General features: G+C 39.2%; 1 protein-coding gene and 1 long non-coding RNA gene across 7 annotated transcripts in view; one reads left to right on the forward strand and one right to left on the reverse strand.

Annotated features, from left to right (window-relative positions):
- The window catches only part of Scaf8 (SR-related CTD associated factor 8), a 232,920-nt gene that overhangs the window by 121,860 nt on the left and 84,111 nt on the right, over positions 1 to 26,949 (forward strand). The window contains exon 22 of one of the 6 annotated variants that reach the window (XM_063232933.1): positions 14,671 to 26,306. The exons of the other annotated variants lie outside the window; for them this stretch is intronic. The gene's annotated coding sequence lies outside the window, so the exon portion shown is untranslated. Of the gene's footprint in view, positions 1 to 14,670; positions 26,307 to 26,949 lie in introns of those variants that run through there. 6 annotated transcript variants of the gene reach the window in all.
- On the reverse strand, positions 1,088 to 8,437 carry LOC134472075 (uncharacterized). Its single transcript, XR_010041899.1, has 2 exons — positions 8,095 to 8,437; positions 1,088 to 6,514 (listed from the first exon to the last, which is right to left on the reverse strand). It is a non-coding gene; the product is annotated as an uncharacterized LOC134472075 (long non-coding RNA).

Here is a 26,949-nt window from a genome sequence, read left to right on the forward strand (position 1 = left end):
ATGAAACACTAGCCATCTTTTGCTTAGACAGAGTGGTCACACTTCACAGTTGTGGCCATTCAGATTATGATATTTCTGAATGATAATCTTATCCACAGATCATGCTCATCAAAAGTTACAAAAGCAAAGCCCCTCCTCTTGCCACTGCCTGATCAGCCATAATTTCAGTCATTTCTGTTTAGCATAATCTCATTGGTGATGTTCTTCAGTATCTTTTTTTTTAATGCCACCAACAAACATCTTCACAGTTAGGTGAGCCCCTGGTCTTTGAGAATCTTCTTTTAAGACAGCTGTCTTTGGTTCCATAACTCTTCCATCCACTTGCATTCCTGGTTGCGTCTACCTCCTGCACAGCGGTGTAAGTGACAAACCCAAAGCCCCCTGAAGCACTTGGTGTTTGGATCTTTTATACCACACAGTTGGTGAACACTCTGCGTTCCTCAGGATGGCTTTTGAGACTCTCTTCAAAGTTCTTTTAGAGCTTATATCTCTAAACTTATCCAGCTGTTTGGATTCTTTATGAGGCTGACTTAAATAAGAGCACTTGGAAGAGAAACTACTAACTATGCTTCCTTGACAATGTCCACAAGCATACTATTATATACTTTAGAAGCCCAAATCTGTACAGTATATTGAGATACCAGTTGTGGTTATTAATCAGTATTGAAATTATTTTGAAAGATGGAGCATTAGTTCAGAGTTGAAAAATAAACCCTTAATGTTTCTAAAAACAACTGGAATTTAGAGCTTGAAAGCACTATAGAAATTATTGGCTATATTTTTATACAAGATAAAATTTAGAGTGTGATTTTTACTCATGGTCATAAACCTACCTAACAGCACATTATAAAAAATATACACTCTGCAAGTTTGTATGTAATTAATACCACATTCGTAGCTTATACATCTCCATAGAAGTACAGTGAGTATATTTAGAGAGAGTCATTACTTTATGTTGTTGTTTATGTAAAATGATATCAATTATTGTGTTTGTTTCAAGGACCTAAAGAGTAATACAGGATACTAAAACATGCTACAAATGGTTGAACCTTGACAATATGCCAAGTAAAAGAAACCAGACACAAAAGAGTATAAATTGTATGATTTATTCATATGGAATATGCATAGTAGGCATATCTACAGAGACAAAAATTAGGTTAGTGGCTGCCAGAGACTTGGGAAGGCAGGAGTGCAAGGGAGAATAGTGACTGCTTATAAGTATAGATTTTCTTTTGGGGTGATGAAAATGACCTGCAGTTAGGTAATGGTTACAGTTGCGCAACTTTGTGGAATCTTCTTAAAATTACACTTGAAAAGGGTGACTATGATATATGAATTTATACCTCAAGAAAAACTAATATATGTAAAGCATCTAACAAGCGCTTGATACATAACACGTTCTATATAGAAATTAGCTGCTGTTATTGTTTGGAGCCATTTATAAGAAAGTGTAACTAGAAAGTGTAATATTCAGTATTTTATTTCACTACCTGAAATACAAGTGATATAAACAGTAAAACAATTGTTTTTTTCACCAATAAAATGTTTATAGTGTAAAAAAGGTATTTAATAGCAATAAGCTTCAAATTCAGGAGTTAGCTAAATAAACTAAGTAGCAAGGATTTTTTTAGTTTTTGGTTTTTTGTTAGCTAAACATGGCATATTTTAGCTGCTATTATGGCATGACTTACACAGTTTTCTTAATATAACAATAAATGTATTGAGATAGTAAATGTTATATCATGTATATTTTACTATGATTTTTTAAAAATCATAAATACCAGGTCTTGTGAGAATTGTTTATTCTTAGGTACTCTTTATTTGCCGTTTATAGTCCCATCCTTTTTTCAGTAAGGAATAATCATAGATAGAAATCTTTAATGATGGAAGATTATGTGATATCTTCAGTTTGGAGTCTAGTATTCCATCTACCAGTACTAAATAGAACACAGGAAATAAACTCTACACTGTACCTTAGTCTCAGGAGCTTAGTGTCATGCAGTAGAAGACTGAGGCCTTTTAGTCTGGACAATACCAGTCCCTGTGACGTGCAAGCAGCAAATGTTCTGATTACCTTTCAGAATCTGTGATAAAGAAGCTCTCTAGATGCTGGTAGCGGGGAGAGAATTCACAGTTTTGTTTTTATGGATTGACATGAAGGATTAGTTGAGAACAGAGGCAGCTGACCTGGGGCAGCCCTGATACAGAGGAAAAGTTATGATGTTTATCAGATATTTGTTTCATGGATTAATTTATAGTTATCTGTTGAGATATAATTTGCTGATAATTAAATACCTAAGCTGTGGTAGCTGTTGATCAACTAGACCAGGTAGGGAGGAGGTACTAGAAAATTCTGTGAATGTCATGGCCTTGGACTTGGAAAGTTGTTGGAGGTGAAAAAGATTAAGAATGGTGAGACAGAACAGATAGTTGAACGTAGTCCAGTGCTTCCATATTTGACGAGGATTTGAAATGCTTGCTACAGGCAATGAGAAAAGGAATGCTAGTGTGAAAATGAGCTTGGGTTTTGCCTTGGGGACTCTCTTGAAGACAGAGAATGGGTGAAAGGAATTCCAGATTGGAATGGGGGTCAGTGAGTCCTGACCAAGTAGGAAACCAACTAGAGCATGGTATAACTTCAGTACAGAGGTTGGCAAAGTGGGAACCTCATCTGCCAGGAGCTGGCAGATTTTTACTAGGAATAGGTAACAAAATTTGATGGGTTGAGACTGGAATAACGTGGGGAGCTGAGTCATCCCTAGTGCCCATATGCAGAGAAGAAGCACTCGGTGTAGGTTCTGAAGCTGAAAGTGATTTGAATAACTGATGTTTAAGGATAAGTTAATTCAGTAGTAGTTTCATATAGGAGAATTGAGGATAGGGAGTTAATTAACTGATTGGGTCTTCAGTGCCCTTTGTGTATATTTTTACATTAGTAGATTATAAGTGGGTGGTTATCTTTTGCCTTTGTTACTGATTTTCTTGTTTCCCTTCATCGCTCTCCTAATAGGGACTAGACCGTGTTACCCAGTGAGTGAGTGGTTCAGAAGATGACCCCTTTTTGAGAAGCATACAAAAACTTCATTATAATAAATGACTTACATACATTGAGTTTTCCTTGTTAAATTTTCATTAATAGGTGATTGATGCAGTGGCTAGTAATTTACCCTCTTGGGGCAGAGGCACACTGCCCAGTGGACTCATACTATAGAAAAAGTCTCCTTTGTGATTTCTCATACCTTTAACATCAGTGTTTCTTGAAGTATGGAGCATGAACAACCTGTATTAAAATACTCAAAGGATTCATTTAAAATGCAGGCTGAGATCCTCCCAAGACTCAGCTGAACTAAAAGCTTTGGGAGCAGGTAGAAGAACTCAGTGTCTTTAACTAGCACACTAAGTTTTGATAACTACTGATTCAGGACACACAGTTCTGTGCACCTGTGTCTGACAAGAAGCTTTCTTAGATTCACTTCCCACATAGTAGGTTCATTCCTGGTGGGACATTTCCCAGTAGCCCACATTAAAGTGGTGTCTTATTCTACAGTCAGAGCAAGAAGAAAGTAAGCTACTGGATGTTTTGGGCCAATTTTGTACTATTTCTTACAGTGCAAGTAATTCTTGTGGCATGCTGAAGCATGTGGCTCCCCTTTGAAGCACTGAATACTGTCAGTGTAGTGATCCAGCTGGCAGTGTTTGTGCTTGGACCTGGCAAATCTCATTAAGTCACATGTCTTTCCTATAATGATGTCAGTGTTACCGATTTCTAGAGCTGCAAGATTTCTACTCTCCCTGTAGGACTCCTTGTTTAAAACTCCCTTGCAATAATGGACTCCTACCTTGAGTGTCATATGTGGACCATTGAACCTATATTTTTTAATTCTTGTAACTTAGTCTCAAAATTCAAATTCCAAAATACTGTGTCAGAAATTAGATACGTGAAGTTGGCCTGTGTTGTTGGCCTGTGCTGGGATCAGGGTGGGAGGACATGTGAATTACTAAGTGTAATTTATTACTTGCTGGGTAAAAATTCCAAAACTTGACCTTCGAGGTGCCTTTTTATTACACCTGGCTCTCCTCAAGCATTACTGAGCTTTGGTTAGTATAAATGTGAATAAATTCAGACTGGTACCATTTTATTATTTGACTTATAATTTGATCAGTAAATTAAGTACTTGACAGAAAAAAGAACTTTTCTTGAGAACGAAATCAGTAAAAGCCTTTGGTAGCCTCAGGCGACACTACAAAATAAGGGACTGTTGTTGCATCCTTCTGGCTTTCTTTTCTGCTTTCTTCTACAGGTTTTTAAATTAATGCATCTCTGATACCTCTTAGCGAATTTTTTTAGATTACTCTCCTCTGTTTCCCTTCTGTGTTGTCACTGTGTGACATGCATTGCTGGAGACCTGTCCTCTGCCTCTCCATTGGGCCTGCAGCAGCCCACCACTGGCCCTTTGTAGCCACGGCTCCATCCTGGTGTGCCGTCTTCCCCAGTTGCCATAGTCTAGTTCATCTCTGCCTCGTTCAGTTGCTAATTGGAGAGTCATATACGAGAATTTTTACTGAACCCAGGGCCTTGTGCATGGAAGCAAGAACTTCATAACACTGAGGTACATCCCCAGCTTTTGATTGCTAGTTTTATTTTGAGATAGGAACTTGGCTAAAGTTGCCCAGGCTTGTTTCAAAGGTGTGGTCCTTCTGCCTCAGTCTCCTGAGTATCTAGGATTACAGCTGTAAGCCACCAAGACTGGCTTGAGTCGACATCTTAAAGCAGTGTTATGTGTTTCTGAATTACGTTTTCCTCAAAAATCAATTTTTTAAAAAACTGGCTCCTTGTGATGTGGCATCCTCATGAAGAAATCTGTCTTAAGCACAAAACTTGTCACTTGAGTAGCTTGAGGCCTTGTGCAAATCCATCATCTTCCGATTCTACATTCTCTATATTAACTAGTTTCTGCATTAAACAAAGCTTTTGAAATTTATGCAATACAGGTTTCCACGGGTGAAGGCGACATGTCGTTTTGCTCTGCTCCTTAGAGTGTTAACGTTGGAGTGATATTTCAAATAAACCACATGAATAAGAAACTTAGTGAAGATGGCTGTGGAAACAGACGGTGCTTGGTTTCGTTTTGTCTTACTGTATATTTCTGATATATAATAGTGGTGTTCTTTTGGGGTGACTGATCCATCCACATCTTGATCATTGTGAATCTCTTTGTCTTCGTCTCTTTTCCTCTGTCCTCCGCCTTGTAAACTGGTTTATTAGTCCCACACCTCATGAAAACATTTATTTTCTTTCTCCACTTTCCCTAATTCAGTAGTGTTTTTGAAAAATGATTTGTCAGATCAACAGTTTGTTTTGACAAATGAATGTATCAAATTAATTCCTTTGACCAAAAAATTTTAACCATTGCTTTTTATCCCGCTGATTTTGGGAAAAGATCTCAGTCTCCTGACGCCTGTTTTCTTTCTACTGTCCTCAGCACAATTGTTACTTTTCATTTTTCTTTTTGTCAATCAAAATGTATTAAAACACTCAAAGGATTCATTTTAAAAATTCAAAAAAATAATCCATATTCAGGCGGATATGGTGTAAATGCCTGAAACCCAGCTACTCAGGAGACTGAGGAAAGAGAATTGGAAGTTCAAGGCCAAGATCCTGTTTTGCTAAGAGCTGGGGATACACAGCAGTGCGAGACCCTCGGTTCCAAAACAGTACCAGAAGTAATTCAAGCAACATCAAAAGATATAAAGATATAAATTCACAACCACTAACAGAAATAACCACTATTAGTTCCTCACTTATCTTTCTAGATGCTTCCAATGTGTACTGAAGCACACCATCCTTTTTTAATGTGGGCAAAATATTCTGCTCCCTAATTACCATGACCAGTCTTACCTTGAGGGGTGTTTCAGTCACCCCTTATTTTCCTGACAGCCTTGGCAGTTTTAAATGCTGTTATTCCTTTTTTAATTTACGTAGAATTTCTTGGTTTAATGCTTATATTTTAAAAGGCATAAATTCTCCCAGAGGATTAGAATTCAGTTGGAAGAAATTGTTGCTGTGGTGTCCGATGTCATTTGTATGTGAGGGAAGCATTGTCCTGCAGGCTACAGAGGAGAAGACACAGGCAGTGAGGCTCTCTCCACTTCTCTGCACCTACTGCAGGCGGTGTCTCTCAACCTTGTAGCGATGTGACAGCTGAGCAAGAGAAGAGTGAGTGGTGATTCCTTGCATAGCTGAGCTGGAAGCATGACTCTCCATCTCCTCTGATCCCTCAAAGAAGGGAAGAGAGAGGGCGTTTTCACAAACAGGGTTGTGATAGTGTTGCGTGGGGTGAGATAGAGAATTACACAAAACTCTTACATCACTTGTAATGAAAACTCTATTTAAAATGTCATTTTATAATCACTTGCTTAGGGACTCAGCTTTCCCTGCCAGTTGTTGGTTCCCCAGCAGCAAGGACCCATGTGCCCACCACAGTGCCTTATCTGTAGTGCAGCAAATATTGACCTGCCAGAAAACAGGGGAAACACAAATGTGAAAATCTTAGTTATCAAAGTGAAATAGGAATGTCTTCATTTTTCCTCTTATTTTGGCAGTAAGTAACATATCCGGAAACAAGCTCTACATTTATTCAGCGTAAAAACCAATCCTCCAGGCTGGGGATTTAGCTCAGCGGCATAAGCGCCTGCTTTGCAAGCGCATGGTCATGAGCTCGATCCCTAGTACTGATAAAAAAAAAAATCCTCAATTACTTTTATTTTGCTTAGTTAAAAAAGAAAAATACACAAGATTAGAAAAACTGTATATCCCCATTGTTGGAATGAAATTCGACTTGAGTATTCATCACTAAAAAACGTTATTTTGAATTCTTTCCTCTTTGGTTTTCTACAGTGGAAAGAAATGGAAATAAAGTGTCAAGGAAATTATTTCTGCCTGCAAGAGTTAAAAATTTTCTTGTTGATTTTTATGAACTTCATGCTTTGAATTCACATACACTATTTCAGTCATTGCAGGTGCTATGGTAGTACAAAGCTGCAGATGGGGCTGCCTTGAGGTCAGATAACTCATGTGGCACTTTTATCACAGCAAGTTAAATTTATAATAAAACTATTTACATTTTACTTATTATAAACTTTGATATTTAAAGGAAAAACTCAAAGCTTTAACTTTTGAAACAAAGGAAAATACTCATGAAAAGTGGGGCCCTTAATATTTAAAAAGAAAATTTCAGAGCATTTTGAGCATTATGTTAAATATATTCTATAATTACTCTATTTTGGTGGCTTTGGAAACCTTTCAGATATATTGGAGATATTTCCAGTATTTTTAAAATAACAGATTTGATAATATACCAACAAACGAACGGTCTTCTGGACATTACCAGCAGGATTAGTTTCTGGACAAAAGTAGTGTTTAGTCCTTTCCAGCCTACAGCATTATGCTGGTGGGCTATTTCAACTAAAATGTGTTCTTCTAGTAAAAAGACTCTTCAGTTAAAAATTGTAAAAGGTTCCAAAACATAAACATTCTTAGCTGTGCCTCTGAAAATTAACGAGAAAAATCAGATTCAGAAATCTGTGTTTCTACCAGTAGAGGGCACTGTGCCCCTGTGAAAGGAACTCCAGTGCGCTCTTCTGCTAAGGGTTATTTATGTCAGAATAGGCGTCAGTCACAGGTGTTCCTCAGAATTTACACACACACACACACACCCCTTGTATGAATGTACACATGCTCCCTCCCGGCACCTACCTTACAAAGCTTGTCATTATCTAAGAATCAGTGTTATCGTCTGCACAGTGAGACACAATCTTGATAAATTTAGTGGAACTACCACACATCTGCCCACAGATGAGTCAGCTGACGCACCAGAAATTATAATTTCACCAAACAACAAGTAAAATCATTGAATCTAAGAGTTTGACAGAATTTTAACTTTCATCAGATTCAACGTGGATGAAGTGGGAGGAGGGAGACTTTTTGTTATCTTACCGTTTAATTTGCAAATCTCAAATAGTTTCAAAGGAATTCCTTTTAGTAGTTATCAGCCAATTAGTAATGGCATTTTGCTTATTAGAATTTCTTCATACCTTTGTGGTGCCCACAATCCGTAGTGTTTCAGTCTCTGTACCTATAAACACGTCACAGGACTGCTGCTCTGGGAGGCTGTCTGCAGAAGTGTATTCGCTCACCATCACAGCAAGGCATTCAGGAACTAAATACAATGCTGACTTGTTCTAAGACTGTGCTGTGCCCTTTCCAGATAGCCAAATAAATAGCAGACTTAAACTAGCCTTGGAGAGCAAACCCCCTCTTCCAGTGCTGTCACAGGCAGTGAGGACTGTTGGGGGCGCAGCAGGCGTTGTCCACTGTCTTCTGACCCCTGCAGTGACCCGCTCTGTGTTGTGCTAGACAGGGCCATTCAGTCCCAGTGTCGGCATACGGGCGGGGATCAATCGGAACATTTGGATCTTGGTCCCACTGCTTACTGGCAATGAGTTATCTTAAAGCTACCCTCCCTGCACCTCAGTTTTCACGTCTGTGAAATGAGGTTGATAAGAGTACCTGCCTCTTAGCACTGCGGTATGCAGTCATGGAATGAATATATCTGAACACTTAGAATAGTACCTGGAACTCAGTAAATATTCAGATTGCCATTTATATTCCTTCACCTTTTCTTTTTCTTTAGTTTGTTCTTCCTTTTTGGGGTAGGATACAGGGGTTTAAACCCTTATGCATGTTAAGAGAATACTCTACCAGTAAGGTACATCTCTTTCTCTTTTTATTTGTTTAATTTTTAAGTTTTAATTCTTTTTTTTTTTTTCTTTTTTGAGACAGCATCTTGCGAGGTTTTCAGGTTGGCCTTGAGCTCACTTTATAATCCAGGCTGGTTTCCAACTTACAGTGGTCTTCCTGTCTTACCCTCCTGAGTGCTGAGATTAAAGGCATGCACCACCACACCTGATTTTATTATTTTTTGCTTTGCAACAATGTTTTGCTCAGTTTCCCTGATTTCAAACTTGTGATCACCCTGCTTCAGCTTCCTGAGTAGCTAAAATCACACCCTCACCTTTTCTAAATTGAGTTCATGTAGAGATATGGTAGCTGAATTCTTAGAACATATTCTATTTGTCACTGTTCCATGAGGCTACAGAGCTTATTCTTTATTTTCTCTAATTAACCCTCATTAATCTGGTGCCATATCAGATAACCAGATGTGTATATAATCTTTAATGATTTAAATTTTCTCTATTTTTTTTCTTTGAAGTTGTTCCCATGATAATTCAATGAGTTTCCTCCTTCTGGTTCTGTACTGTATTTGTCTGTGGAATATTTCTTGTGGAATATATAATTACATTTTAGTTGCTGTTTTTAGTGATTCATTTTGACTTCTTTTTCTTTCCCTCACTGTCCCTTTCTTCTCTCCTCCCCCTCTTCTTTTTCTATTTCTTTGCATTGAAAAGCACGAAAGAAGGGTCAGGGAGGTAGCTCAGAGACAGTGTCTACCTGACAAAATTCCCAGTACCAAAAAAAAAAAAAAAAAAATCAAAACTGCAAAAAACTACAAGAGATATTTTTCAAGGTTTCACTATTACATTTCAATTTAGTATAGTATTTTTATAATGGAAATTTATTATGTGATCTAAAATGTATTTGTGTTCAACCCAATTAAAAATTCAAAGCAGTAATCTAGCCATTTATATGAAAGGATGCTGTTAACTTTCAAAGTCTATATAATCTAAGTTCATTACCCACATACTAGTTCTAGGTGAGAGAAACCAGTATCTGGCACAGAAATATATACACATATTTTTATAGGTGTGGATTTGGTCTTAAAAAATAAGATCAGTAATAATTTAAATTTTTATTTTCATTATATGCTTTTAAACTTTATACTTTAAGCAGTTATCTACATAATTGTTGCCTCTGGGTAGATGAGTTAAACCTATTACAGTGAGGCATGTTGCTTTCAGCTCGTTGCAGTCTCTGGTTAGGTATAGGTATGAGAAGTAAAGTGATTGTCAGTGCTTTGTTTAATAAGCATCTAGCATTTCTGGAGGGGTAGTAGATGTTCCTCACTATTGACTGCAGTTCATAAATTACAACCTTTTCTCCATTAACTGGAAAACCAAGTATTTCTAAGATAAAGGATGGTAAAAATAATGCTGAATAGCAGAGTTTGGTGGTGCACACTTGTAATCCCAGCACAGGGGAGGCTGAGGCAGGAGGATCCTTGCAAGTTTGAAACCAACCTGGGCTACAAAGTGAACTCAAGGTCAACCTGAACTGCATAGTGAGACCCTGTCTCAAAAAGACCAGTCATAATAATAAAATAATAATAATAATAATAATATGTTGACTATATATTCCCTGAAATAATACAGCTTACCTGAATTCAGCCTTTTTGTTTTGTGTTTTGTCTTTTTAAGACAAGGTCTCATTATGCAGGTCAGACTGGCCTTAAACTCACTTTGTAGCCCAGGCTGGCCTTGAACTAGCAGTGATCCTCCTGTCTCAGCTCCCCAAATGCTGAGATTACAGGCGTGCACCATCATGCTTGGCTGAGTGAACTCAGACTTTTAAACAAGTCACATGTTGGTATGCCCCTACCTATACACACACACACACACACACACACACACACACAGGTGAAAATTCCGAGATAGAACATTTCGTGGCATGGTAATGCCAGCCACTTTTTTTTTTTTTTAATTTTATTTAAGGAGAAAAAGAAAAAAAAACAGAAAAAGGGTACAAGTTACACAGAATTTCAAAAAAAATAAAGAGTAGAAAATCACTAGTTAATAGATTACATATTGTCATCTTAGAAATAGTTGGTCGTTACAAAATTAAAGCTTATAAAGTGGACATTCAAACAATGAGACTGCAAACAGTTCTGTTCAATGATCCAACAAAAGTCAGTAATATGGTTATCTATCTTATACGCTTAAATATACATGCAGTTATATCCTTTAGAGCACTTTCTTTTCCTTTCTTTTTTACAACGACAATTACACATTTTGGGTTTTGTTACTCCCACAGTTCTTATTACTTTTTTTTTGAAGAGAATAAAACCAAATGTGACATACCAAAACAGTCAGTCAAATCAAAAGGATGGACATAGTACATAATGTAAAAACAGAATACAAGGTGATCAACAATGGTTACCATAATGCCTTTACTATCTTAAAAAGAATTGCCTATATCATCAGTTATAATAAAACTGAACAAAACAGTAAAGAACAAAACCAATAAAACCAAAACATTGGAGACATTACAGGACTTCAAAAGAAGATAGTAGTCAAACCAGAATGGGCATCATAGAGAATCCTATTGTCTTCACAGTGGTTGCCTATACTCTAAACTTGGTACTATCAAGCAAAACAGAATAGAGTAAAATCAGTCAAAACAAGATGGTGAGAGCAATACAGGGTTTCAAATCAAGTTAATAGGAAATCAAAGTGGATTACTATAATATATCCTACTATTTTTTATTTATTTTTTTCCCTTAATTAAAAAGAAAAATAAAAAAATAAATAATAAAAAAGGAGATTGAGATAAAAGAGGACATAACAAAACAGCACAGTTCAGAACATAACCATTTAAGCAAAATAGTGTTTCACCACAAGATATCCCAACATAAAAGTAGTTACCATAGTGTCTCTTTGCTTGAAATCTTTGAGTACAACTTCATATACTGTAGCATCAAACATATCAAGACAATGTAAAACCATTCAAGAGAATGACAGTATTACAGGGTATTTAGAACCAACTAACAGAAAATGAACAATGGTTTCTGTATTATCTCCTTGTCTATAAAAGAATTTTGTTTATATTATCACATATAATAAAATTCAATAAGATACAACATGTTAAGACCGATGGAGACAGAAGAACAAAAGCTTAATGGGACTTCAAAGCAAGATGATGTTAAATCAGCACTAGCTATTATAATGTCTTGTTTTCTTCAAAATAGCTGTTTATACCATCCAACCTTCTCTGCCTCATTTCTGTTGCGCTCTTTTTCTGTCATTAGTTGTCAGTTTGTCTTCTTCATTTTGCTTTCTGCTCCATTCATTGTGGCCTCTCTGCCACTGTTTCTGGAATCTTGGTATTTTTCTCTTTTAGAATGTCCTGCAGTATTCTCTGTAGAGTTGAATTGGTGTTTGCAAATTCCCCTACTTCCTCTTTATCCTGGAAGCACCTTGTTTCTCCATTAATTTCTATGAACAGTTGTGCAGGATATATCAATCTTGGATGGAGGTTATTGTCTTTCAAAACGAATTATTTCCCCCCATGCTCTTTGTGATTTGATGGTTTGTTCCAAGAGGTCTACTGTAATTCTGATGGGTGTTCCCTTGTAAGTGATCTATTTCTTGTCTCTGACAGCTTTTAATATTCTGTTCTTATATTAGATTTCTGGAATTTTGATTATTATTTGCCTGGTTTTAGTTCTGTTTGGTTTGTAGGTGGCTGGGGTCCTGTATGCCTCATAGATCTGAGTATCTTTACTTTTTCCCATATTAAGGAAGTTCTCCTTGATTATTTCTGTGAATAGCCTTTGCAGTTCATTTGTTTGTATCTCTGCTTCTTCCTTTACATTCTTAATCCTTAAGTTATAGATCCTCTTATCATTGTCTAGCCTCTGTATTGTTACTACTTGTTTCCTTGTTATTTTTAAGAAGTTTTTCTTTTCATGCTCCCACATTACAAATCTGTCCTCCAGTTCAGATAATCTATCCTTAGTTTCTTTCAAGCTGTTATGCCAGCTTTCAATAGAGTTTTTAGTTTCCTGGTAATCTCTTTGAACCTGCTTCATGTATTCTATATTTTTCTCTATTTCCTCCATCAAACAATTTTCCCCTTTTTTTTCTGTTCTTTCATTACACCATCTGTTTTTTCTTGGGAGGTGTATATCTTGCTTTACTTGGTTAAATACTTCACTTTTGAACTCATCTATGAACTCATCTATGAGGAGATACCGCTTTATGTCTATTGGTGCCATGCCTGATATTACATGTTTTCTGTCCTCATTCTCCTTTCCATTTACGTTTCCTGTATCAGTGTTCTCCAGATTGGGAACTGAGGACCCTTTCTTGTTGCTCCCTCTTCCTATACTTTTTGTTCCTTCCATATAAGCATATATAGAGGCCCAGTTTCTTTCTTGGTCTGTTACAGTTTGTTTGAATTGCGCTGGCTAGGTGTTCCTGCCCACTGCAGTGTACTAGGGAGACACAGATGTGAGCAGCCTAGGCTAGATCCACCCCTCCAGGTCAATCAACCTGCTGAAGGCTTCACTGCATTAGGGTGCACTGCCAGGCCCAGGGACCTGGTTTGGGCTAGCCTACTGGGTCTTCATCCCAGGTGTAACCCGGTCAAGCACTCCCTACCAGTCCTGTTTGAGAGGGGAATATGTGACTGAAGTCACTGCAGCGTCCTGTTCCAGCTAGTCTGCCTGGTCCCAGAATGTCCTCTGTTGGAGCCTCCTAGTCTATGGAAGGGTCCCCATTCCTCTCACTCACCACAGGTCAATGCAGGGCTCCCTGCCAGCTCTGCTCTCAATTCTGTTTACCAGTTCCCACTCTCAGAGCTTTTGCATCTCTATCCCTGCTGTGCTGATTCAGATGCAACCGTGGCAGGAAATTCAAGCCATGGTTTCCAGAGGCGTGAGTTCCAGCTTTAGCACTGAGACTTTAGCTGTTCTAGTCATAGCACTGGGATTGCATTTCCAGTTGGTTTCTCTCAGCTTAGTTCAGTCCTAGGTCGGCAGGGTATATCTCCCCCTGCTGAGGACTCCCCATACCGTACCATTCCTGGAATCTAAGCTGGCTATCTCAGAGAGTCTCTGTAGCTGCTGTTATGTATCCGCCATGTTCTTCGGGAAGTCCAGGGCTAGATGAGGGTGGTGGGGTGCTCAGGTCTTCAAGAAACTTAGGCAGTGACTCTAGACTCCCTCCAGCCACTTCTTGTATGTGACTATAAACTATTTTCAAAAATCAGCCACCAGAAAAGAACTCTGGCCTCCTTCCTATGTGTTTCTCCTGGTTATATCAGTGTCTGCATGAAAAATTCAGAATGCTGAGTCAAATCCACTTATCTGGATGGCCCAATGGCTTAGGAGACAGAGGGAACTTTTACTTAAATATATTACTGTCTCATAACTTACAGTGGTTTTTCTTTAATGATAAAAATTAGTACTTTCCAGTGTTTTCCATTACCTTTTAAAGTTTAATAAGTAAAACTGTGGGACATAACACATCAGTTTCCTAGCTGATTTAGTTTTCCAGTGTTTATGTTGAGATGTAGTTCATTAATAATTCTTTCATAGCATCTCAGGACATAGCCCAAAATGCTATTAAGCTTACTTTTCAGTAATTTTTTTCATTATAGTTGACTTTTGTAATATTTGTAATATTAAAATTTATTAAATTTTTTCTTCTAAAACACTTTAAATAATACAGTAATTTTATTAGGTATTAAAAGAAGCATTTGAAGGCAAAAGTTAATTTCTTAAATGTATGCTTGTGGATTCTTGTCATTTGTTCTGGCTGCATGGAAAATGTAAGCTTAGAATATACTGTGAATTGCTAAACATTTAACCTGATTAGGGTTTGAATTGAATGTATTATGCTGACATTGAATGCATTCATTCATTTATTCAACAGACAGGTAAGCACCAGGCACAGGCAGAAAGAAAACAAGGTCTTTGCCCTGGAGGAAGCCACAGTGCGGTTAGGAAGGCAAGCCGGTCACCAGATAATGGCTGGAGGAGAGGTTGGTGCCAGACTGGAGATGTGAGCAGTGCTCTGCAAGTATTTCCTGGGACGCTGCCGGCCCTGGAAGAGGCTGGATAGGCAAGGCGAGTAGAGAAGGTGGCCCTTGACCAGGGCGGGTCCTGCGCTCACTGGAATTGAAGGTGTTTGGTGGGAAGATAGGAGAGGAAAGAGAGAGGAGAGCAGGGAGAAGCTACGCGGGCCTCCCCGTGGACCCAGGGCCTGTGCGCGGCTGATGCAGTAGGGGTCTGAGGCGTGGAGCCCATCCAGGTCGGATCACAAACGTATTCCCGTCTTCGGAAGTTGCGTAATCATGTGAAACAGGAATGATCAAATCAAACAAGGCTGAGAATGTCAGAAATTGCCTTTAGATTCCCAGTGCCAGCACCCAGGGTCTCCCCAACACTCTCACCTCCTCAGCCTTGATCAGAAAGGATCGTCTAGGAGGTCAGTAGGAAGATACTATTTTACCTCGTTATACTTAGACCACCTTTCTAATACACAGACCTGCACTATGAATTTTAATTTAAGGTATTAGAACATGTATGTATCGAAAGCCTACTTTTGGAGCCAAACTTTGCTCTCTCCCTGGGCAAGACATTTAGCTGCACAGTTTCTTCATGTGTAAAAGACGGTTAGTGGCACATGACAGTGCAGGATGACATGTGGTAACCACTTAGTGCATGGCTGCTATTATTACCTTGATTATTTTCTAAAGTCTAGAAAAAGACTTTAAGACAATAGAGTTTAAGAGCACTAGACCCTCTTAGTTGTCAGCATTTATTCATTTTTTTCTCTTTCTTTCTTTCCTTTTGTACTGTGGATCGCTCTCACAACCTTGCACTTGGAGAAAGTGTTCTAAAATACATAGATGGAAGTGGAATAAAGGAGGCTAGCTGTCGGGTTAGTCTTCTTCTCCCCAGTGGTGCTAGAAAGTGGATATAGCTCAGTGGGGCCCTCATGCCTGGCAAGCATCAGGTCCTGAGTTTGATTTCTGGTGCAAAAAAAAAAAAATCTATCTAGTGATACCAACTTTCAAAAAGCACATATTTTACAAGATATTTGTAAAACAATGTATCGGATATGGCAGTTCCTGCCATGTTTCATATTTGTTCAACAATGGATAGCAGTATAGGACATAAATATGTAAAAATATATAGAGGAAAATCAACCGTTCAAAAAATAACAACTCAGAAGGGCTGCATGGATGGATGAGTTCGAATATTCAGGCATGCTTTCACCTCTCTGGGAAAGGCAGAGGTGTGACAGTTTTTGTGCAAGAAGGAAGGAGCTTTGTGTAGAGGAAAGCCATGACTTTACTTGAAAGTGGGCGCTAGGGAGCTTGGAGCTTGGGTAGTGAATGAACTGAGCTAGCTCTCTCTTGCCCCAGCAAACTGAGTTTGGTGCTTGATGCAGTAAACTGTTGCAGGTGACAAGCAAACTTGTTGTGGTGACAGGTTCCAATAAGCCCTGTGGCACCCTCACATTCTTTCAGTGCAGTACAGTTTGTCTTGTATGAAGTGCAAAGAACAGCAGGCTGGACGGGGGCCACCGACTGATGTTTTAGAATGAATTGGCCTTGGGACTTAGCAACTTCGTGCATCATAGATCAAAGCAAACTAGAGCTGGAAGGCACTCGCAAGACGACCTAATCCATGAATAAAGAGTGCCACGGGCATGTCAAACTGAGGAGGAGAGGAGGGAATTTGGGAAGCATGTTTAATGTGGTTTGTTTCATAAATGCAAAGTGAAGCTTTTTCGGATTTCTTGAGCAAGGGAAGATAGGTGCACCCTGCTAACTCAGCCGAGGATTGTAAAGACTTCGGTCAGCCACAGCAATGAAACGATGACCACCATTGCATGATTTGCTCACTGTATAACAGGGCTGAAGACCCCAACCATTGAGGAGGAGCAGCAACAGATGGCTGGCGTCACCAGGCAGATGTCTGGGAGAGTTTAGGACAACAATACAACTTTTATAAAGAAATGGTACTGTTTGTTGTATCACTAGAAACTACTTTCTCTGCCCAAGAGGTTGAAGGCAAACAATTTCCTTCAGGTTCCCTGTCAGTAAAGTATCAAAACAGACAGAGACAGGGTGCTGGATTTCTCAAATAAAAATGAGGGACACCCAGTTAAATTTAACTTTCAGATTAAAGCAAACAGTTTTATTATGTCTAAAATTTCTGTTTAAGTGGGCATCTTGCATTTTACCTTTGATGGCTAATTGGTAACCTGGAGTACTCGTAGAACCAAGACACAGACTGATAGCTCAGTTATCCTGGGAGGTGCACAGATTGCATCTGCAGGTGTGGCCTACCCGGGCTCTTTCTAGACACCCCGCAGTGATGGCTTCCTTGTTTTCTCCTTTTTCTTCTGTCTTCAGTCCTAGAATTTTAAAGTGTTGGTACACGTATTTTGATGTGTTGATTACTGTGGTTTCGTCAGTGTTACTGTAGAATTAGTGTTACTAATAATTATATCTTGTGAGTACTCAAGGCACTAGAGCCTTTATATACATTATTTTATCCTCCTAACCACCCTGTGAGAAGAGGCATTGTTCCCACTCCTCCCAGATGAGATGCATGAGTTCCATAACTAGTTTGGGCAAAGGGTAGATTCACACTGGGAGACTTCAGGTGGTGCCTCTGTGACAACCACTCTGCATGGTTGTATCAAAACATCTTCAGAATTGATTCCATGACAGACTCATTTTGAGGGATCGTCTTATTGTTCCTCACTATCTATGGTATAAATTTCTGTTCATAACCCAGAGTTTTTTTTGTTCAGATTCCATGCCATATTGTTTTTCTTTTTAGATTTTGAATTTGTTCACTTTATTTACCTTATTAACTAAAGGGATGTGTACTTCAATCCCTTCAGGAACATTTAGAATGCCTTAACAGCTTCCTGAATTTCAGCATGAGTTAAGTGAATTCATGTTAGGGATTACATTTAACATGGTAAAGTAAGCAAAATTCTATGTGAGGCTGGACTCATTGTCTATATGCTGATTATGTACGTAGTTTTAAATGAGTTTAGCAGTTTTTTTTCAGTACTAGGGAGTGAACCCAAGGTCTTCACACTTGAACTAACACCCATCCTCCTCGCCCGGCTGAGACTGCTAAATTGCCCAGGCTGGGTGTGGACATGAGATCTTCCTGCCTCAGCTGCCAGGGTTCTAGGATTACAGACATGAACCACGCCTGGCTGAGTTGCAGCAATTCAAAAAAATAGAAATTTATTATTGAAAAATATTTTGTCAACCAAATTATGTTCAAAATTATTTTTATTAGCTTTCAGCTGTCTGGGACACAACCATCTTCCCCATCTGATTTCTTTCTGCCTGTTCTCAGTTACCAAGACATTAGAAAGGTGACAGTTGGTTTGCTCTGAAATGTAGAATCTATTTTTCCCAAGCCCATTGACTTAAATTTAACAGATTAAAGGAATATAGCCTTACCCAGTGAGCTCCTTTGGTCTAGAATATTTTCAGTTTTCTTAGTGATTACAGTTTAAGTTTTGGTTTGGTTGAATTTGCAGAGAGTTTAGTTATGAGAGTTTAAAACTGGTCTATACCCTGGCCAGGTTTCCCTCAATAATGTTGTCTCTCACAGCTCTGTGTGCTCCATGTCCCGCAAGGCCTTGTCTTTGTCATTTTGCTCGTTTAAGCTACACTTGACAGCTGCATGTGACAGTTGGGGAGTTGCTTTCAAAATCTGGCATTTGAGTTCAGTAGCCAATTTGTATAAGAAAATCACATTTTAAAAATCATTTTTAGTTGAAAGCATTTGCATTCAGTGTCTTTTAAATAAAGTAGACTAAACAAAGACAACAGGGACAGTGTTGTTCAGTATCTTGATAACATTTCGGGAAGGAGTATGGGAAATATTTAAATGTAACTCAATATAATATTTCAATATAAATTCAAAATATAACCAGTGTTAACTTTAAATTTGAATTTCTAAATTGTGAAAGCCAGTTAAGGAAATTAAATTTGAAACATATTGATGCCATCTTAGAGAACCTGTTTGTATGTGAGTTCTTAAATGGAATTAAGTAATAATGATAATCATAAGCCATTCATGACAGAAATGAGCGGGAAAGAAATTTTATAAATTAATAGCAGGGCAATATTAATTAACTTTGCCTCAATAGAAATTCCACCCCATACATACATAAATAACTTTTAGTCTTAGAGGTTGAAACTGCTGTCACGGTCAGAGGTATCTGTCATAATTACTTAGCTAAATAGTCTCTTTTTTAAAATTTTTACTGGCACAGGTTTGCAGTACATGATGACCGCTTTCCTTATATGGAGAAGGTCCCTGTACCTCACGCATTTTAATTCTTTTTTCACCTTCTTTCTCTCCCTTCTCCTTATGCAACCCTCTATTTCTTGATTCCCTCCCTTTTTAAGTTAAATTTTTATCTACTGATTATATCAATTGTGAATTTATGCCAACTTTTACTAGTTTGGCTATGAATGTAATTTTTAGATATTACTGGCGGCAACTTCAGACTTAATACTTAGCAAACTGCTTGACCATGCTTTATCTTTCAGTGACTGTTTAACTGAAATTAAGTGGCCTGGTTAAGGGATCCATGTTTGTTATATTTAGCAAAGAAATAAAAAGGCATTTGTGTTTCATTGTACATGTCCCCCTATTGTTAAGGAACATGGGAACAGAAAAATTCAAGATTCTAAAATATTTCAGTGGCCAACTAAGATAGATAGTATTTTTAGGAATATCAGTAAAATCAGTTGTGAGCACAAAGGATTTAATTCTTAAAGTGCAGGTAAATGTATTCAACACTATAAACATATATACCACCATTAAAATGACAATACAGTGCAAATACAGATAAAGTTACTTTTCATTCATCATATATATTTTATATTAGCATCTTTGACATAATTTACTCATGTTTTCTCACTGTTGTATTTTTGCAAAGCAACTATAATAGAATTCTCTAGGTAGTTTTATGTAATATAATAATAAATATTCTTCCCAGAAGTCAGAACTTCTTATCAGTAAAAAAAGTTCTCATCAACATTGGCTTTGTATTCCAAATTTCTGCCTGATAGTATTAATTTTAAAAGTTCGTTACCTAAGGATTGTTCTCAAGGTGTTTGCATTAAGCTACATCCCCAACTCCTTTTGATTTTTTATTTTGATTCGGGGGTCTTGCTAAGTCACTAAATTGCTTGGGTTGGCCTTGAGTTTGTGATCCTCCTCCTGCCTCAGCCTCCCAGAAAACTGGGATTGTATGCATGCATCATGCCCAGCTTCAGATAATATTCTTGATGGTGCCAACAGTTAATATTTCTATTCTGGGGCTAAAGTATCCCTGCCTAAACACTTCCACTGAAAACAAGTTCTAGTCTTTCATGTCCAGCAAAATAACAATAAAACTGAGATAAAATAATCTTGGGAGACCTGTCTAGTTCCATTATATTTTCTCAGTGAGGGAAATCCCACTCTTAAAATTACAAATCAATGAGAAAAAAATAAAGCTTTAAGGTGTAATGAATTTTGCTACCCTTTAATCCCCTATGGTAAGTCAGAGCAATGCGGCTAGACGAACAGGCCTGGTATAAGTAGGAAAGCGTTTTGGCAAATGTGTTTCTGCTCACAAGTTTTACGTGTTAGCTAACAGTGTTGAGTCCAGTTCTGGCTTTCTGTCTTCATGTTAACATGATCTCAGTGAGAGTGTTTAGGCAGGGAAATATTTGCCTAAAAAACTCTGCTTCAGGAATCTTGCCCAATTATTAAGAAGTAAAGCTACATGGGGGCAAAATTTTTAATTTCCTAACAAACACTTTGTATTTTCAGTCAGTGCAAATGTTTTACCTTTAAGTGACCCTGCAGGGGCCCTTAGAATCCTCCAGTCCTCTACATCTGGCATCTGTGCTTCCAATGGTATAGCCTGAAACAGCGCAGGGCCACTGCCATACGTTCGTCATGTTTAACTTTGCCTCACGGTTCCTCCGGCATGATTTATTTTAGGCCCAAAGATATACATAGGTGAAATTCATTTTGATATTCACATTACTTAAAGCAAGCATGACGAACCCTCCTGGTTTGTCCCAGAGAGTCCTCATTTATTCCCGTTGTCTGGTACAATGACTAATAGGACCTATTTTCACTCCCAGAAGTACTCTTCCACAAATAAGAAACTATAGTCACTGCACTTTTTTTTTTCTGGTACTGGAAATGAACCCATTTGTTTCGCACCAAGCTATATCCCCAGGCCTTCTTAAATTTCTTATTTCCAGACAGAGTCTTGCTAAGTCACTAAGTTGTACAGACTGGCCTTAAATTTATGATTCTCATGTCCCAAGCTCCCAGAGTGCTTGGCTTACAGACATATGCTACCACACCTGGCTTCCATACTTTTAAACTAGTAAAATCAGATGAAGGCAATATGACAGTCACAAGTTGTACAATACAGAAAATGTGAATGATTAGCTAAGTGGGCACTGTGGTATGTACCTTTAATCACACCTACTTGAGAGGCCAAGATAGGAAGATCACAAATTTGAGGCTAGTCTAGGCAATGTAGTGAAACTCTGTATCAAAGCAAAGTTTTAAAATTTCTAGGGATATAGCTCAGTGGTAAATCACTTGTGAGGCCTTGGATTCATTTTCTAGTACTGGAAAAAGCATACACAGACATACACACTTAAATGATTTACAGAAGAGACAGGGAGGAAGTAGAACTTTTAGATGCATGTATCTGTAAGCATAGGAATGACCCAGGCTAATTTACCAACTTTAAAGTAAAAGGCAGGTATAGCAGCTTTCTTTTCTACTTGAGGAAGATTAGTGCCCCATAAATGAAGCTCCAGAATGACTTTAACCTGGAGCTAGACATTCATCTCAGCAAACATTTTAGGGGATCTGACACATAGCTGGTGTGACAGGGAGCAATGCGGATGCAACAGCTGACAAAGAAGACATGATCCTGCCTCTCTTGAGCCGCCTGGCGTTATCCAAGTTTGGCTCTGTGTCCAACACAGGCCACCTGTACTTTATCAACCAAAGACCTAGTAGGCTCTATAACCACAGTTTGCAGACTAAATTATATTTTCTGTAACTTCATATTCTTAACTGACCTCTTTACTGGGTCACAGCTATGAGTGGTTAAGATGCTCTGCCAGAGCTGTGCATCTGTAGCGCCTGTATCTGCTCTGTATGTATTGTGTCAGTGCCTTTGGAGAGACTTGAATAGATGTGGTAAGCACTTGAGAGCAAAACAAACCATGCTTTGCTTCCAGAACCATTGGAATAATCAGATACTGATAAGAGAACCTGATTTATTTAAAGTTATTTATCCTAGGCCTTCAGTTATTCATAAACACAACCAGTAAACACCAAGAAGTAGAAAAGACTCCTATGTAGTCAGATCTGTTTGGGGCCAGCAAATATGATGTTAAGGGTCAGGCCAAGTATCTCAGGTTTGGGGTACCCAGGAAGTCTTGGACATGGAATCCGTGAAGGCAGAGGTCACAACCTGGCCTGGAGGAGCATAAGCCATCTAAATAGTGATAGGGACATCCATGTGTGTGAGCGAGAGCCCCAAGTGTGTACATGTGTTTATAGGCAGATGCAAGACAGGGTCAGATGGCAGTCTCCTCCTGGAGCATGAGTGTAGGCAGGAAATCCACACTACTGGGTGTGCAGCTAGACTGGCACCCACACAGACAGAGCTGACCGCAGCAGGCTCCAGGAGCTGGGAGCACTCACTGCATTGTGAATTAGGAAAATTCCTAACAAAGAGCAGGCTGCAGGCTGCATATCTGACCAGTTAGATTTAGGTTCTAGGTGTGATTATAGGACTGAAAAATCATCTTCTGTATAATATCCCTTCTTTCCACATGCAGATAACTGAGACTGAATGCATATTGTAGACAAATCATCTGTTTAACTTCCAAGTTTTTATGGCTAATTTTTTTTCCTGGTTGATTTTCAAGGGACGAGCTTTGCTAATTTTAGGAATCTGAAGCATGGGGCTGTGGAACCCTGAGTATCATACTTTTTCTTCTCAGCACCAAATGGCTTCTGAATGTGCACTGCTTAATTGTCTGTTTCATTTGAAAACACTGAAGTTCTTCCAGTATAATTAAGAAAGTTTATTTTTTGTTGAATAAAAACAGTAGCAAGCCTGTTTTACTTAAAGCTATGTACAAAGATTGTTTCATGGAAAACAGGTGTTGGAAAGACATAAGAAATGCTTGGGCCTTTGAGGTTGATCTGATTCAAATGCAAATACAGATACAGCATCTGCAGCAGAATCCTGTTGTGACTTCATGGAAGTGACGTGATTGGCTAAGCTGAACTCCTGAGTCAGGCAGGAACCTAGCAGTAGTGTTTCTCCAGTGCTGCTTCAGGGGAGCATCAGATAGTGCGTGTTGCAGCCTAGCATGGTGCCAGCTCCCGCTACACCGAGTACTGTATAATTTTACTCGGGTGTTCCTTTTGAAGATCAGATGTACTCTGATTCAGCCATCATTTTCAATAACATTGATGACTCTTCTCCCTGTCCCCTGGTACCTGCTTACCAGTGCTAGTCTAAGCCTATGACAGTCCATAGCTGCTGCCTGTCCACTGAGGCCCTGGTTTGAAAAAAGAATACTTGCTGTTTAAGTCACTCAGAAGTTTTGCATGTTTTGTTTTGGGATGAGTCTCTCTGCGTTACCCATGCTGGTCTCAAACTCGTGCCTTCCCAGTCCTTTCACCTCATTCTCCTGAGTAGCTGGGACCACGGGGATGTGCCACTACGCCGGGTAAGAATCACTGCGATGCCCAGGAACCTAAAGGGGTCTTAGGGCACAGGGCCGTGAATAGCCATGAACTATTCAGTGGCGATTATTGATTGATAAAGAATGTGTACATTTGACCTTATCAGCTAAAGGAAAGGGGTTTGTTCAAAGATAAAATACATCATAACTGGCCCCAGTTTTTCCTGAAAGATTATTGCTGCCTTTGTATAACCTGTCTGGAAGCAATCTTTTTCCCCTTAGATCTAGACTACAGTTATTTACATGGATATTTCATTTTTCATTTGATGCCAGCCTTAGAGTATGTATGTATATATTGAGTATAGAATACTGTATAGTCAACATGTATTAGATAGATAGATAGATAGATAGTATATATTCCTATCTGAGGAGCAAGCATTTAGTATATATTAGATTTGATGGTAGTGCAAGATTTAAGCAGCCAGTGGGTAGAGCTGTGTTCTGACTTGTTTCCAGAGCGTGGATACCTGTGATCAAGGAAGGCAGCTGTCAGCATGGTTGCTCTTGGCAGTTGAGGCAGTGCTCCTTCAGCAGTGAAAGCAATAAGACTTTTTTCTTTTTGGAAAGTCCTGAACATTCCTTACAGTCTCTCAAGGAAATTCTATTTAAAATTACAACTCTTCATTGTATACTTAGCTCAAAATATTCACAACATATCAAGCGATCAATCCTAAGTGCTCAATTAAGTCGACCTTTTATATACATTAACATTTGGGCGTGGACGTACTTACATATGTGTATGCAAGCATTTAGCAAACATACTTGTTCCTTTGTGGAAAGAGCCACCCAGCTGTGTAAAGGAAAACTCTGGCAGGATTGTGTGTGTTTGTGTTTAGGGTGGAACATAGCTTCTTTCTTCTCGTAAGGGGTGTTGCATGTTCCTTGTAGCTGGCAGAAACCAGAGCCCAGGGGAGCTGGAAGCCAGGTACAGCTTGAGGTGAGAATGAGTATGCAGATGAAGGGCAGTGTGGGGAGGCAGGTGGGGAGACAACGGGGAAGCCCTCGCTCAGTTGCTCCTGGAGCCCCTGGAGTAGGTGAGGGCCACTGCGGTGAGATCAGGCTAACCACAGTTGTGGGGGCTGCAAGAGCAGGGAGAATGGAGCACACAGCATAGTAAAACCTTGACAGTAAGGGTTTGGAGAGTGAGAGCGGCACAGTTCTGGGCTTGTGTGATGCCAGTGTCAACATGACCTCTATAATCTTCCAGAGGGAAAGAGCCGTTTGGTTAAAGGGCTGTTGTGGAGTCTGCAGGGTTCTCATTGCTGCACCCACTTTCCAGATAGCAGCGTTTCAGCCCAGAGCTCTCTGGGTGCGGCAAGGAGTGCTGTACTGTTCTCATCCGGAGTTTCCTAACAGCTAAAGGTGGGGAAATAGCACCTTCTGTATCAGCTGTCACATCCAGATTCTGCACTTGCAAAGGTAGCTGGGCCAGAGAGAAGAGAGTATTAGAAAATTAGGGCTCAAATTCTGGCTGTGGCACACACCTTAGGCAGATGACATATCTCGGTCTATTTCTCAAACACAGGCTGCCTTAATCTCTGTCTTGCAAAGCTGGAGAAGAAAAGGAGCCCTTGTTCTATGCACAGACCTAGTGTGTTCTCTGTAAAGGCTCTATTGGTGGTTCACCTGTAATCACCCGTAATAAGACCCCTTACTAAGGTGTGGATATAGCCAGCATGTCAGCAGTAGGCCTATGCTTGGGGTACTCAGAGTACAAGTGCAAAGGCCCTTGTCAGCCAAATGCAAGAACCGTCTACCATGGCAAGCTGAAGTGGTCCTGGAATACTTGCTGTTAAGAACTTGGTGAGAAACTGCTTTTGCTCCTCGACAGTTAGGTCTTGGAACCCTTTATCTCAAAGCCCTGCAGTAGAAGCACTAGTTCTCCTCAAGCGGCAAAGATGCAAATCCTGGTCTGAGGTTCAAAAAGAAAAACAGTCAAATGGACCTGGTACTTATTTATTCTGTCCTGGAATGGATGGTGACAGACAACTTCAACATTGGCAAAATCAGCTACATGATCACAGTTTTTAACTGCCTGCATTTGGCTTCACAGCAGTAGTTTAGCATCTGAGGCCACAAACATCTAACGCTTGACCGTCCAGGTATCTGCTTTTCTCTTCCCTTCCAGCCTTTGATAGAGTGCCCTGTTGGCACATGGTGGCCTGTGTGGGGACCTATCTGGATCAGATAATAAAAAAAGAGGCCTCACATCCTGATTTTCTTCCCAAAAGATGACGACAAACATTGCTCTTTATTTCCTCTGTATTTCCCTTTTACTTGCAATAATCCCAGCAACATTTTTTTTTTTTTTTGAGATAGAGTCTTGCTGTGTAATTCAAGCTGGCCTCAAACTCACAGCAATCCTCCTGCCTCAGCCTCTGGAGTACGGAGATTTTAGGCATGTGCCGCCACACAGGGCTCTCAGTATTCTTTTGCATACACACTGTCTTTAGCGCTCAACTTCTTTTTCTTTTTTCTTTCCCTTTCAAAGAAGATAACTTCATGCCCTGCCCCCTAGGGACCCCTCTGGTAATTAGTGGGTGTCTGTGCATGACACTTCATTGGCTTTATCATTGTTAGGGAATTGAATAAAACCTTATTTCTGTGTCCATAAAATTTCCAGTTTCATAGAGGTGAAGATTTATAAACCAAAAACTACAAAATAAGATAAGATGAGGTGTCAGAGTTTAAGAGACTGTATTTACTGTTTTCAAAAGAAAAAGTGCATTGGCGCAGATTTTAGATTTTCTACATAATTATTTGCTACAGCATAGAAAAATGTTGAAAATATAAAGAATGAGCACATGTTGGTCATTGGTGTGGCCTTAGGCTTTGTTCTTTTATTTGTTCAGCCATGTCATTGAATGGCCTTGACAGTGTGCTAGGTATTAGAGAGGTTGAAAGGAAAACCTCACCCTTCTCCACTTAGAGGCTCCAAGTGTGAGTGTGGTGCTAACAGAAGGAAAGGGTGTGCAAGTTGTGTGTGCACAGTGCGTTGCATGACATTCCGTGGTTGATCGTCGTGCGGTTGAAAGGGAAGCAGCTATTGGAAAAGCTGCATCCAGAAAGATGAACTCCTAGTTTTTTGGTATCAGGAATTGAACTCAGGTCCTTGCGCTTGCCAGGCAGGCACTGTGCTGCTGAGCTATATCCCCGGTCCAAGCTCGTGATGTTTGAGGACGTAGGATGTGATTCTACAGAAAGATGGAGATAAGGGGTGGAGAAGCAGGCCAAGAAAACTAAATGGACCTCTTTGGGAGGTGAATGTTTCTAAAGTCACAATTTTCTATGGACAGAAGACAAGGGAAATGGATCTTTTTAAGAAAGGGAAGGATGTAAATATATCAGTGTCTTTACATTTTTTG

Source organism: Cavia porcellus, unplaced genomic scaffold (genome assembly GCF_034190915.1).
Source record: "Cavia porcellus strain 051 isolate PalLab524CR breed Dunkin Hartley unplaced genomic scaffold, mCavPor4.1 scaffold_22, whole genome shotgun sequence".
Taxonomy (NCBI): domain Eukaryota; kingdom Metazoa; phylum Chordata; class Mammalia; order Rodentia; family Caviidae; genus Cavia; species Cavia porcellus.